This window comes from Nicotiana tabacum, chromosome 20 (assembly GCF_000715075.1).
Source record: "Nicotiana tabacum cultivar K326 chromosome 20, ASM71507v2, whole genome shotgun sequence".
In the NCBI taxonomy this organism is placed as follows: Eukaryota; Viridiplantae; Streptophyta; class Magnoliopsida; order Solanales; family Solanaceae; genus Nicotiana; species Nicotiana tabacum.
Genome location: NC_134099.1, coordinates 130,668,823 through 130,683,847, shown reverse-complemented (window position 1 = coordinate 130,683,847; position 15,025 = coordinate 130,668,823).

The following is a 15,025-nucleotide window of genomic DNA, read 5'->3' as shown; positions in this document are numbered from 1 at the left end:
TTCGCGTCCTAATTTGGGAACCTCGTTGTGCCTGAGGTAGGCCTAGCGACAAATAAATTTGGAGAAATTTAGTGCCAATAATTGCCTCATTTCATTAATGTAAAAGTAAACAACCCAAAACAAAACTAAATAAGATAATGTTGCTAATGGCACATGGCCTTATTACATTTAAAAAGAAAGCAAGTAAATCTAATCTACTTGGTCCCAGAAGGACCCTCCTCAGACTGGACGCTCATGTCGATCAATTCTCCTATCTCGCGTAGGTTCAACAATAGGAATGCCCTTGCCAGGTGTCCTCCTTCATTTCCTTCAGTGTTCTGGCAGTCGGTGACCCTCTTCCTCATTTTCCCCTCCAATTCCATCAAGTTGTACTCCAGATATTTCAGTCTTTCACTGGATTTAGCAGCTCTCTCCTTCCATTCATTAATCATCTCCATGTCAGCCTTATGTTGCGCCATATGCTCAGTTTCAAATTCTCGAACACTTTTCCACAGCTTGTTGTACTTCACATCTGCCTTAGCAACCTCGTCTATGACCCGATTTCCTGGCCCAGCCCTTAGCTCAAAGATCCTAGTATCCTTCTCTACAATAATCTTTAAGGTCCACATATGTTATGCTTCATTCTTATACTGGATGGCATCCCCTTGGAAATCGACCCTGAAGTGACACATCTTTGCGACCTGTGGTATGATTTGTCTCCTGCCTACTTGCCTCATAACCCTAAGGGGAGCATAAGGGTATATGCCCCTCAACCCAATCAGCACCAAGTGTGGAAATCTCTAGATCTGATGATGAACTCATTGGTATGAAACCACTCGAACATCCATTGGACCTGCTCCTAGGTTAAATTTTCAAAAAGCTATACCCATCCCACAGCGTCCTCCGGTTGAGTGAACATGTCTGGAATGTAGTTCATTCTTTTGGGATGATGGAAGGCTATGTGATTATTCCACGGCTTTCGCGGAAACTCTTGATGATATTGTCCCTTTTGGAGATGTTCCAACAACTAGACCTGTAGCAGCAAGTAGCAACCCTCGAAGAACCTGAACCCCTTCTGACATCGCTCCAAAGCCCGGTACATGTCTACAACAATCATAGGGATGATAGTGTATGTCTCCCCCTCGATCCCATCCATCAGTGTTTTGGTTACCATAGCCAGCGTAGTATGGATTCTACCCCTTTGGATTGGGAATACCAGCATGCCCAAGAAACACATAATAAACACGAAGACCCTACGATGAATCCAACCTAGGGAGGTGATTGAGAACTCATCGTCAAAGATATGGTAAGAGCTGTTGTGACCGTATCTTTCATAAAGGAACTCAAAAGGTATGTAGGAGTCCTTTAGGCATTTCAAGTTATCATTCTTCTTCAGCCCCACTATTTTCAGAAACCCCCTAGTAGTGCGATTTTCAGGTGCCAATAGATTAGGACTATCCCAAGGTAACCCGGCAAATCCTCCTATCTCTTTTAGAAGGGGTGTCATTTCTATGTTCCCAAAACGGAACACAGCCCTTTCCTTGTCCCAAAACATAGTTACAGCTTCGATCAGTATTTTGTTGAGCTGAAGGTCCATCAAAGAAGGCAAGTTTCCTAAGACTCATTTCACATTGTTTTGGTCACATGAAGGAAGATCCCTCCACCAATCTAGCAAAAGTGAGGGTGTGCTAACCATACCAAATCTGGGGACCTCGTGCCTCATTTTCTGCAAAACAAAAGAGAGTTAGGCCCTTTCCCCCTCCAGGTTCTATTTATACAGTAATAATTAGCATATTGGTACTAATTTTTCCAAATTAATGCACATAATCGTGGTTACGTCCGTTGGGATCATGAAAAACCCGATGGACTTTTGGACAAGGCTCATCTTAAAGGGTTATTATGCGGACAATATATTAACCCGGCTAGGTTTGACGATGATGCATGTATAATTAATCAGAGTAAGGCTGCTAGAGAGGTCTAGACTGGGACCCTCAAGCGGATAACTTGAGGGGGAAAGGCACGGAACCGTCGAACGCACCACTGATCGACTAGTTTTACCGCAAATATTCATTTCCGCATTTAAAGGGTGATAATATAGGAAGAGCGCAAACACTCATCAAGTGTTGCTATAGTATTAATTACGCACGAGTGGAGTATGATGTTGAGCATGACTTATGCAACAATAACTAGCATGTTGTCAAGTATTTGCACGTAAGAAATGATAAATGCGATATTTAAATAATTGAAAGACGGTTACAGAAAAGAAAACAAAGAGACAAGTCAGATTCAAGAATAAAAGAATCATAAATGCTTGAAAAAAATAGATAGTTAAATTCAAATAAGGGAAAAGGGTACGTGGGGTAGAGCATGCTTGGACTAATTCGCAAAAGATAAGTTTGTTATGGTAAGAGCCTAAAAATATCCCCAGCAGAGTCACCATGATGTCGCACCCCTTTTTTCCTTTTTTGATGGGGAAGTCCGGGTTTCGACATTCATGGGGGGAGATAACTCGTTTCCTTTTGGGAATTGGGTATTTGAAGAGTCGCCACCTAACGGATTATGGTGCGTTAGGGCACCTACAACAATTAACTCATGAACTAGCTTGCTTTACCAGAGATTAGGGTAAGGGCTCGAAATAACCTTGATGGGAAGGTGTTAGGCACCCCTCGCGGTCCACAACGGTGGGTCCCGAACGAACTTAAACTATGTGAACTAGTCATTTTAGCAAATAAACAGTTTTAACATGTACTTGCAAGTAAATGCATGTTTTGACATTCTAAGCACATGTAAGTAATGAAACAAGGGAAAAGGCTGGAACAAGTTGCACATATATAAAGAAAAGTAAATTTATTTAAACAACGGGAGTTGGGAAAGAGGGGTCCTAGGTTGGTTGGCCTACAGGATCATGCCCATACAATGCCCGGTAATCACTCCTCAATGAGGGGCTACACATGACATTAGCGCGTAGTCATCATATCCTTACTACCCAATTTCCTCCCCTTGGTTATAGCCTAAAGCGTTCTAGCAACCTTGAGAGATATCCTATGCATGCACTACCCATCCCTTCCTTGTAGCCCTGAAGGTATTTAGAACCTCTAATTTAGGTAGTTCTAGACCATCCTAAGGTATTTAAAGGAGAAAAGTCTAAGCAACAACCAAAACAATTAGGACTGCATTTAAAGAGGGAACAATTAAAGGCCCACATTTACCTCCACAAATAGAACAAGTAAGTGCACGTCTCAAATAACAATTTCAAGTATTTAAGAGAAAACCTTAGAGCATGATATCTAGGTGAGCATAGAATACGCAGTACTTAATTTGGACCAAAGTGTCAAAGACCTATTTAGCTTGCATACTGATTTTAGACCTATTGGTTATGAGCAGTCACAGATAACAGAACACAGTTTTACAATTGTAGGATTTTTAATCGCTCTATAGACTTGCCTAGGCGTATAATGGTGATGTCCTATGAGCATGGTATCTAGTGCTGATTAGGAGTGTAGTAAAACAGTAAACAATTTTTAAACGGGCAATTTGGATCCTATATGCATGCTTTCTAGTGATGTTGAGTAACACGAAAAGAGTAGGTTATTTAATCTAATTTGGAACTGACAGGCATGAGTCAAACTGATTTAAAATCTAACTAAACTGGTTTAGATCCTATAGGCATGATTTCTATTACAGCTGATTTTATATCCTATAGGCATGGTATCTAATTATTAAAAGCTAATTATTTGATCTTATAGGCATGATTTCTAAGGAGACGAATTTGAATACATGTTGTACACAAATAACTCAGAAACCAAACAAAAGAGTAATCACAAGAACCAAGACAAGAACAAAGGCAGTACACAAGTAACTCAGAAACCAAACAAAAAGATCGGAAAAATTAGGGCTTTTAGTGTAAACGAGTTTAAGTAGAGCAAACCTAACGAAATCGGTTAAAACATATAGGAAACAGAATATTAAACACCCATATCATCAAATGTTTTTTGGAAAAAGAAATTTCCGAAAACCCTAGTTTAGAGAAAGATGAAAAATTATTCGAAAATCAGACAATTCTTGTAAAGAATCAAAAGGTTATTGTAAAACTCATATTAAATTGGTCCAAAACATCTCAGATCTGTACGGATCTAAGAAGTTCAGAATGAAGAAATTAGAGTTTCGAGAATAACAATCACATAGATGAAGAAGCAAGCTTAGAAACCCCTAGATTCAAGACGATATAGGGCAATCTTACTCAGAACCAAACCGGAACAACCTGAAATAGGTGAGAAAGGGACAGAGATGCAAGCGGACTGACCCTGGTCCCTCGAGGACCTTAGAGATGGCAATACCAGCGTGAGGGAGGTCATTAGAGGCGTGGTGGTGGTAGGGAAACACCATGAAAGGCAGCAGATGACCGACGATGTGGGTAAATTAGGGTTAGGGTATGAGAGCTTTTGAGAAGAAAGAGATTTCAGGGCAGCGGTTGGTGAGAAAATAAGAGGGTTTGGGGGGTCGTTTGGGACTAAAAAAGGAAGGGGCCAATTGTGGTCATTGATCTATATGATCAACGGCCTAGATTAAATGAGATTGGGGCAGGGTCAGACATTTAATTTTGCGCTTGGTAGGTTTAGGTTGAGATTGCGCTAGGTATTGTTAAGGCCAAAATTGAAATAAAATAATGCCAGATTTTGAATAGCCACTTTTAATAACTAAATAATTTATAAAAAATAATAAATGAGTACCAAAAATATCTTTGTGTACTAAAATAAATTTAAAATAGTTATTTAACATTTAAAAAATATAAGAGACCATTTTATGCATAAATAATGTAATTATACATTAGTAAAGGCTATTATTGCAAAGATGTGCAATTTCGCTTGAAAAATATAAATATAACTACAAAAAATGCACTAAAAATATTTAAGCACTATGTTGGCATAAATAATGAATTTAAATGGCTAAATCATCACAAAAGTAATTTGAAGGATAATTATTGGACATTTATATAATAAAAAGAGAAGAAATAAATTGATTTGGAGCTTTTAAAACTATAGAGAAAAATTATAAGAAATACTTATGCATGCTTATAACTGCATATGTACTATTTTAAAAGTATATACGTGTTTAAAATATGTGAGAAAAAATTGGGTATCAACAGTTGTAACTCGTATTTTCGGGTAAACCTAGAGATGCTTAATATTCTCAAGAGGTTGTGTTTTAAAGTATTTGAATCATATAATATCTGTATCATAAATCTTGAAGTCAAACGAGTTATGAAACAAAAGTCGACAAAAGTTTTCGCAACTTAGGTTCATAATTTTACTAAAACTTTAGGTCAAATGTTACTAAGCTTTTCTCCCAATTTACATGAAATTATGGGATGATATACCCACCAAATTGAATATCTATGAGTCTAGTTTCCAAAGCATTAAACCATTTGTCGATACAATCTTGGAGTAGAGATATATTTGTATTTTTGCGAGACTGCGCCAAGCAACTCTCTATGGGACCCACATAGGCGGTTTAAGACATATGGATATAAATAAGATGCCTTAATCCCGTTTTTAGTCATTATTTTTCATTATATTCAGACCTTAGAACCCTAAAAACACTCTCTCAGGTTTCTCTCATGATCCAAGACCAAACAAAGGGCGAACAACACAAATCAAGCCTCAGAAATCCCGTGGCGCTAGTAAGTTTCTTATTCTTCTTGTTGTTGCTCATTTTTTTGTTCCAGCTCATGTGGGAGGTTGTTTTAAATGGTTTATGTTCTGTAAATACTCCCTCAAATTTTTAATATCATCCCTAGGTGATTTCAAGTCTTCTAAATTGATTCTAGTGCTGAAAAACCCTAATTGATTGCTAGTTTTGCTTCCTTGTTCTTGTGGTAACATTGGAGGGATATTTCATCGAAAATTAAAGTCAAATTAGAGTTGTTCTTTCTATTTAATTGTAAGGAACCTCTTACTCTACATGTATTTAAGATTATCTAAGTAGCGGCTAAGTCGTTGAAGTTAGAACTTGTGAAATATATATATCGAAAGGCTTGGTAGTAGTGTTGTTGGTTAGTGGACTGTTTTAGGAGGCTCAATATGATTACTATTGATGTTGTTTGGGCTGTTTGGTGATTGTTTTGACTTGTGGGAAGTCATATAAATAGGGGAGGTGTTGTCCGTTTTCTCGTAAAATAGGTTGTGGTCGATACATAATTGGTACGACGCCTAAACGATAACGATAGTGTCATTTATCTTATTGTAGACTAAGGAGTCATGAAATTTGCATAGCTTGAGGTTGGGAAGTATATACAAGTTATGTGAGGCTATCCCTTTCCTTCTTTTGCGCGACTCTGATTGTACATAATGTAATGAACGAGCTTCCAAAGATACTCTACTCTTAGAAGGTAGTAGTACTTACATTGTTTCCCTTCTTATGGAGCGATTGATGTTGATGCTTCTCTTATTATTATGTTATCAATATTGTTGGTACTTCCTGATTCTTATAAGATTCATGATGAAGAGTCAGTCCTAATAACGTGTATAGAGGATACCGACCTTACGTCACTCCGAAAGGTTCAGAATATTACTCCAATGAGTCCAACATCCATTATATATATGTATCTATTTTACTCTATCGAGCCACGCTATAGTCAGCCGGGTATAAAACCTATTGTGAAACCACCGATCAGTTGGGTTTTACCGAGATCTACGTGACCGGGTACGATTCTACCGAGCCTTATGATGGCCGGGTACGTTTTTACCGAGCCTATTATGGTCGGGTACGGTATGATGATGATGATGATGATGATGATGATGCCCACAGAGGCATATGTTTTAAAGGTTTATGTATATATATGTATCATGCATTTCATGTCAGTATCCCTTAGTGGTACCCAGATGTTACAGGTTGTATATTCTCTATCCCTGTTTACATTACTATTCTTACTTATGCTTTCCTGCCTTACATACTCAGTACTTAGATGACTTCGGATTGGAATTTTTATAATTTTGTTAGCTCCGTTAGGTGATTTGGGACTTAGGAGCATGGTCGGAATGTGTTTTGAAGGTTCGGAATAGAGTTAGGCTTGAATTGGTGAAATTAGAATTTTGGCGTTTTTCGGTTGATAGGTGAGATTTAGATATAGGGGTCAGAATGAAATTTCAAAAGTTGGAGTAGGTCCGTTGTGTCATTTGTGATGTGTGTGCAAAATTTCAGGTCATTCGGACGAGGTTTGGTAGACTTTTTGATCGAAAGCGAAATTAGGATGTTTTTGGAATTCTTAGGCTTGAATCCGTTGTGATTTTGGTGTTTTGATGTTATTTTGAGCGTTCCGAAGGTTGGAACAAGTTTGAATGAGGTTATGGGATATGTTGGCATATTTGGTTGAGGTCTCGAGGGCCTCGGGTGAGTTTCAAGTGGTTAAACGGATCAAATTCTTGTTTTGAAAGTTGCAGATTTCTTCAGATCAGTGTTGTAGAGTTTTGCTCTTCACGTTCGCGAGAGGGCTCACGCATTCGCGAAGAGATGTTGAGTAAGGCAGGCCAGTTTCTCTTCGCGTTCGCGATGTTGGTCCCGTATTCGCGAAGGTTGAGTCTGATTAAGCATCGCATTCGCGATCGAGGTAACGCATTCGCGTAGGCTAAGCTGAGTAAGGCATTGCGTTTGACGTCCTTTTTATTTATGGTACATATCATGCTACAGGTCCTGATAGACAGGTAGACGCAGCTCCCCCACCACAGTAGACTGCCCAGTTCAGTGGTTATTGGCGAGATCCCTTCTCCGGACTTGCCGTGTTCTTGGTATGCATTTTTGTTATAGACATCATGGGTATGTTGGGTCCCTGTTCCGGTAATGTTGCAGCACTTATACTCCTTTAGAGACTCATAGACAAGTGTCGACTCATGTATAGTTTGGTATGCCTTGTCGGCTGATTTTTGTTGTATAGTCTTTCATGGCAACGTGGTAGCTCGTACCTTATATATAGTCTCTTGACTGTATGGTCATCCCATGTTATGTATGTTCATGCCATTATCTTTCATTGTTGGTTGTTCATGATCCATGTCTACCATTTATATTGATCTCGCCGACCCTTAAATATAATAAGGTAGGTTAGATAAAATGTACGTTGGTGCTCGCCTAATATGTCCCGGGTGCTAGTCATGAACCTCCAGTTTGGGCTGTGACAAACTTGGTATCATAGCAAGTCTGTCCTAGGGGTTGTCTATGAGCTGTGTCTAGTAGAGTCTTAATTATGGATGTGTAGCACGCCACATTTATAATCAGGAGGCTACATGACATCTAGAGTTGTTACCTTCTTCCTCAATATAGATCGTGCGTAGAGTTGAGTCGTAAGTGTTCGTCTCTAATATTCACCTTGCTTCCTACGAGCGATGCCTTCGACTAGGAAGCAAGCGATAAGTAGATGGCTTGATACAGCTACGGGAGAAGGTACCAGTAAGGTGACTCAAGCTAGAGCATGACAAAGTGAGGCTTAGAGTGAGATGTTGTCTCATACCTCATCTACTTTGTCTCCTCCAGAAGATATTAGGAGGCACCTAGCACCACCAGTTCCTCTGCCTGGGACTACAGACTAGGATATGCGAAGTGTGGTACAGTTGTTGGCTAGCTTGGTAGCTGCTCAGGCTCAGAGGCAGAATATTGGTGCTGTTGATAAATCGGTTAGCACGAGAGTTCGTGATTTTATTAATCTAGACCCTCCAGTGTTTACCAGATCTGAATCCAAGGAGGACCCACAAACTTTTATTGATCAGGTTCATCATACACTGTGGGTTATGTATGCTAGTGATACAGAGGTAGTAGAGTTGGCTTCTTATCAGTTATGGGATTTAGCGGTTTTCTGGTATGATAGTTGGGAGAGATCCAGGGGTTCGAACGTTCCTCCAGCTGTGTGGAAGGAATTTTCTGAGGCCTTTCTTCGTCACTACTTGCCAGTTGAGATATGACGAGCTAGAGGTGATAAGTTCTTGAACCTTTGACAGGGGAATATGAGTGTGCGAGAGTATAGTATGCAGTTTGATTATTTAGCAAGGTATGCTCCCTATATGGTGGCCGAGATGAGAGATAGGGTGCATCTGTTCGTGAACGAGTTGGGACTACATCTGATAAATGAGTGCACGACAACCTCCTTGGTGGAGAGCATGGATATTTCCCATATTCAAGCTTATGCCCAGACCTTAGAGGATCGTAAGCGCTAGCAAAGGGCAGATAGGGAGCAGAATAGGGGCCAGCATAAGAGGGCAAGATTTGTAGGGTATTCTGATGACTTCAGAGGTAGTGTCAAGCCCCAGTCTTTGAGGAGTTTGGCACCTATAGCTAGTGCTTCTCCACAGTTTCAGAGGCCTCGATATGATCGATTTACCTATTCTGGTCCAGGTCACAGTTCATGGGCATCAGGCTTGCAATATCACAGGGATACTAGTAAGACGAGACCCCCAACACCATGTTGTGGTCAGTGTGGCAAGGCCCACTTTAGACTGTTCCATCGAGGTTCTGATGCGTGCTATTCTTGCAGACAGCCTAGCCATATGATGCGGGATTGTCCTAATAGAGGAGGTGGTATGGCTCAGCCGACTAGATCTGTGTCTGGTTCTTCCTCATCAGTTCAACCTCCAGCACGAGGTTTTCAGCAGTCAACAGGTCGTGGTAAAGGTAGAGATGTAGTTTCGAGTTCGAATGGTGCTCAAAATTAAACCTATGCTCTAGTAGGTCGACAAGATCTCGAATAGTCTCCAGGTGTTGTTACATGTATATTGTCTGTGTTTTATTACGATGTATATGCGCTGATTAATTCGGAATCTACATTATCATATGTTACACCCTTTGTGGCTAATAAGTTTGGCGTTGAACCTGAATTGATAAGTGAACCACTTGCAGTATCTACTCTGATAGGAGATTCTGTGATTGCTAGAAGGGTATATAAAGGTTGCACAGTGATGATTTGTAGTCGTCAAACCTCGGTGAATTTATTTGAGTTATAAATAATTTATTTTAATGTGATAATAGTAATGGATTGGTTGTCCTCATGCTATGCAAATGTTGACTGTCGTACGAAGATGGTTAGGTTCCAGTTTCCTGGTGAACCCATCATTGAATGGAAGGGGAACATTGCTACGCCGAAAGGTAGGTTTATTTCCAATCTTAAGGCAAGGAAGGTAATCTCAAAAGTTACATTTTGTCATATCGTTGACGTTAGGGATGAGGAGGCGAAGCCGCCTACTCTACAATAAATCCCCATGGTCAATGAATTTCTAGATGTTTTCCCATATGAACTCCCAAGCATTCCTTTTGAAAGAGAGATTGAGTTTAGCATTGATGTGTTGCCTGACACTCAACCCATATCTATTCCTCCATACAAGATGGCCCCGGCAGAGTTGCGAGAGTTGAAGGCGTAGTTGAAGGACTTGCTGGATAAGGTATTCATTAGGCCTAGAACTTCACCTTAGGGTGCACCAGTTTTGTTTGTATGGAAGAAAGACAGGTCGTTAAGGATGTGTATCGATTATCGACAGTTGAATAAGTTTACTATAAAGAACAAGTATCCACTTCCAAGGATTGATGACCTGTTTGACCATCTCCAGGGTGACAAGTATTTCTCCAAGATTGACTTATGTTCAGGGTATCATCTGGTGAGGGTTAAGGAGAAAGATATTCCAAGACGGCCTTCCGTACAAGATATGGGCACTTTGAGTTCTTGGTGATGTCGTTCGGGCTAACAAATGCCCAGCAGCTTTTATGGATATCATGAATACTATACTTAGGCCTATCTTGATGTGTTCCTAATCGTATTCATTGATGATATTCTGGTGTATTCTCGTTCGGAGGCGGAACATGCGGGCCACTTGCGGATAGTATTACAGACGCTTCAGGATCGTAAGTTATATGCTAAGCTCTCCAAATGTGAATTATGGCTGAACTCAGTAGCATTCCTTGGCCATGTAATATCTGATGAGGGTATTAGTGTCGACACTCAGAAGATTGATGCAGTAAAGAATTGGCCGAGACCTACAATACCATTAGAAGTCTGCAGCCTCCTAGGGCTAGAAGGATATTATAGGCGATTTGTAGAAGGACCATTGACTAAGTTAACACAAAAAGCTACTAAGTTCCAGTGGTCTGACGCTTGTGAATGAAGTTTTCAGGAGCTAAAGAATTGATTAACATCCTCGCCAGTGCTCACTCTCCCAGAAGGAACAGAAGGTTATGTAGTATATTGTGATGCCTCAGGTATAGGATTGGGGTGCGTATTGATGCAACGTTGGAAGGTGATTGCTTATGCATCAAGACAATTGAAGAAGCATGAAAAGAATTACCCGATCCATGATTTGGAATTGGCTGCAGCAATATATGCTTTGAAGATATGGCGGTACTACTTATACATCGTCCATGTTGACATCTACACAGATCACAAGAGTTTACAATACATCTTCAAGCAGAAAGAGTTGAATTTGAGGTAGCATAGGTGGCTTGAATTGCTGAAAGATTACGATGTCGAGATATTGTACCATCCCGGTAAAGTCAATGTTGTGGCAGACGTTCTCAGTCATAAGTCAATGGCAAGCTTAGTACATATTGAGGCAGGTAGACAGGTTGACTAAAGAGCTTCATCATCTAGCCAATATGAGAATCAGATTGTTAGACTCTGATGATGGAGGTGTTACTGTACAGAATACAACAGAATCATCTTTGGTAGTCGAGGTAAAAGCACGGCAACATGAAGATCCTACCTTAGTATGATTGAGAGAGAGCATTCACCAGTGTAAAATTACGTCTTTTGAGATCGGAGTAGATGGGGCACTGAGATACCAGGGCCGATTATGTGTGCCTAATATGGCATAGTTGCGAGAGAAGATTATGAATGAGATTCATCAGTCCCGATATTCCATCCATCCCGGCTCGACAAAGATGTATCATGACGTTAAGGAGCAGTATTGGTAGGATAACATGAAGAAGTCTATTATAGAATTTGTAGCCTAGTGTCCTAATTGTCAACAATTAAAGATCGAACATCAAAAACCCGGTGGATTGCTTCAGAATATAGAGATTCCGACCTGGAAATGGGAGGTGATTAATATGGACTTCATTATTGGATTACCTCGCTCTAATCATAAGTTTGAAGGGTGATAGTTGATCGACTTACAAAATGTGCCCATTTTTTGCCAGTTAAGACAACTTACATAGCTGAAAATTATGCACAGTTGTATATCAAGGAGATTGTTAGGCTTCATGGTGTGCCGGTATCTATTATATCAGACCGAGGAGCTCAATTTACGGCTAACTTTTGGAGGTCATTTCAGAAGGGTTTAGGCACACAAGTGAATCTCAGCACTGCATTCCATCCGCATACTGACGGATAGGCTGAGGGTACAATTCATACACTTGAAGATATGCTATGAGCATGTGTTCTAGATTTCAAGGGAAATTGGGATGATCATCTACCACTCATAGAATTTGCCTACAATAATAGCTACAATTCTAGTATTAAAATGGCTCCGTATGAGGCACTGTATGAGAGGAGATGTAGATCACCAGTTGGATGGTTTGAAGTCAGTGAAATAGAATTATATAGGCCAAATTTGATTCACCAAGCTATTGAGAAGGTGAAAGTGATACAAGAACGACTGAGGACGGCGCAAAGCAGGCAAAAGTCTTATTCTGATGTACGACGTTGTGATCTGGAGTTTGAGGTTGGTGATTGGGTTTTCTTGAGGATCTCGCCGATGAGGGGTGTTATGCCTTTTGGGAAGAAGGGTATGCTGATTACGTGGTATATCGGTCCATATAAAATTCTTTGACGAATTGGACAGGTTACTTATGAGTTAGAATTGACATCCGAATTGGAATTTGACCACCCGGTATTCTATGTATCTATGTTGATAAAATGTATTGGAAACCCTTCTTGAGCCGTCCCTATCAAAGATGTACAAGTTACAGAGGATCTATCATATAAAGAAGTGCTAGTGGCTATATTAGATCGACAAGTCCGCAAGCTAAGAACAAAAGATGTAGCTTCCGTCAAAGTATTATGGAGGAAAAAGAATATGGAAGAAATGAAAGGGGAAGCAGAAGAGGAGATGAAGTCTAAATACCTTTACCTGTTCCACAACAAAGATAACGAGGATGCCAGGGGAATGGAGGATGCATTAGAAGGTGAAACAGCTCTATGAGGTAAGCAATAGCTTGAGAATACTCTTCCTTAATACAAAATGGTGATATACAGATAATATACATATCCATAATGGTTTGTGTAGCCTTGTGAGGCAATACGTTGGGTTAAACTGCTTGCAAGTTTGGCTAGTGTCCATTTCATAGGGAAAACTTGGCCAGAAATTTCCGTTGGAATCCACGATGATTTAGACTCCCCATAAACCCTTACATTCGAGGACGAATGTTCACAAGGGGGGGTGTTACAACCCATATTCACGTACATTAGTTCATGCCGTAAGGTAGTAGACATAAATAAATGAAGATATTATCTTTAAAATGATAAGAAGTTAATCCTATCGGTCTTAAATGATACAAGGGTGGTTAACAAGTATTTGAAGTTAAACGAATCAAAAATGTTGTAACTCGTATTTTTGGGTAAACCTAGAGGTGCTTAATATTCTCAAGAGGTTGTGTTTTAAGTTATTTGAATCATATAATATCCGTATCATAAATCTTGAACTCAAACGAGTTATGAAACAAAAGTCGACAAAAGTTTTCGCAACTTAGATTCATAAATTTACTTAAACTTTAGGTCAAATATTACTAAGTTTTTCTCCCAATTTACTTGGATTATGGTATTATATACCCACAAAATTGAAGATCTATGAATTTAGTTTCCAACACATTAAACCGTTCGTTGATACGATTTTGGAGTAGAGAGATTTTTGCATTTTCCCGAGATTGCGCCAAGCAGCTCTCTATAGGGCCCACATAGGCGGTTTAAGACAAATGGATATAAATAAGATGCCTCAACCCCGTTTTTAGTCATTATTTTTCAGTATATTCAGACCTTATAACCCTAAAAATACTCTCTCAAGGTTTGCTCATGATCCAAGACCAAACAAAGAGCAAACAACACAAATCAAGCGTCGGAAATCCCGTGGCGCTAGTAAGTTTCTTGTTCTTCTTGTTGTTGCTCATTTTTGTGTTGTTCCAGCTCATGTGGGAGGTTGTTTTAAATGGTTTATGTTCTGTAAATACTCACTCAAGTTTTTAATATCAACCCTAGGTGATTTCAAGTCTTCTAAGGTGATTCTAGTGCCGAAAAACCCTAATTGATTGCTAGTTTCGCTTCCTTGTTCTTGTGGCAGCATTTGAGGGATATTTCATGGAAAATTAAGGTCAAATTGGAGTTGTTCTTTATTTTTAAAGGTAAGGAACCTCTTACTCTACATGTATTGAAGATTATCCAAGTTGCGGCTAAGTCGTTGAAGCTAGAACTTGTGAAATATATATCGAAAGGCTTGGTAGTAGTGTTGTCGGTTGGTGGACTATTTTGGGAGGCTCAATATGATTATTATTAATATTGTTTGAGCTGTTTGGTAATTTTTTTAACTTTTGGGAAGTCATATAAATAGGGGAGGTGTTGTCCGTTTCCTCATAAAATAGGTTGTGGTCGATACATAATAATTATGATGCCTAAATGATAACGATAGTATCATTTCTCTTATTGTAGACTAAAGAGTCATGAAATTTTCATAGCTTGAGGTTGGGAAGTATATACAAGGTATGTGAGGCTATCCCTTTCCTTCTTTTGCACGACTCCAATTGTACATAATGTAATAAACGAGCTTCCAAAGATACTCTACTCTTAGAAGGTAGTAGTACTTACATTGTTTCCCTTCTTATGGAGAGATTGATGTTGATGTTGCTTCTCTTATTCTTATATTATCAATATTGTTGGTACTTCCTGATTCTTATAAGATTCATGATGAAGACTTAGTTCTAATAACGTGTACAGAGGATACCGACCTTACGTCACTTTGAAAGGTTCAAAATATTATTCCAAAGAGTCCAGTATGCATTATATATATGTATTTGTTTTACTCTATCGAGC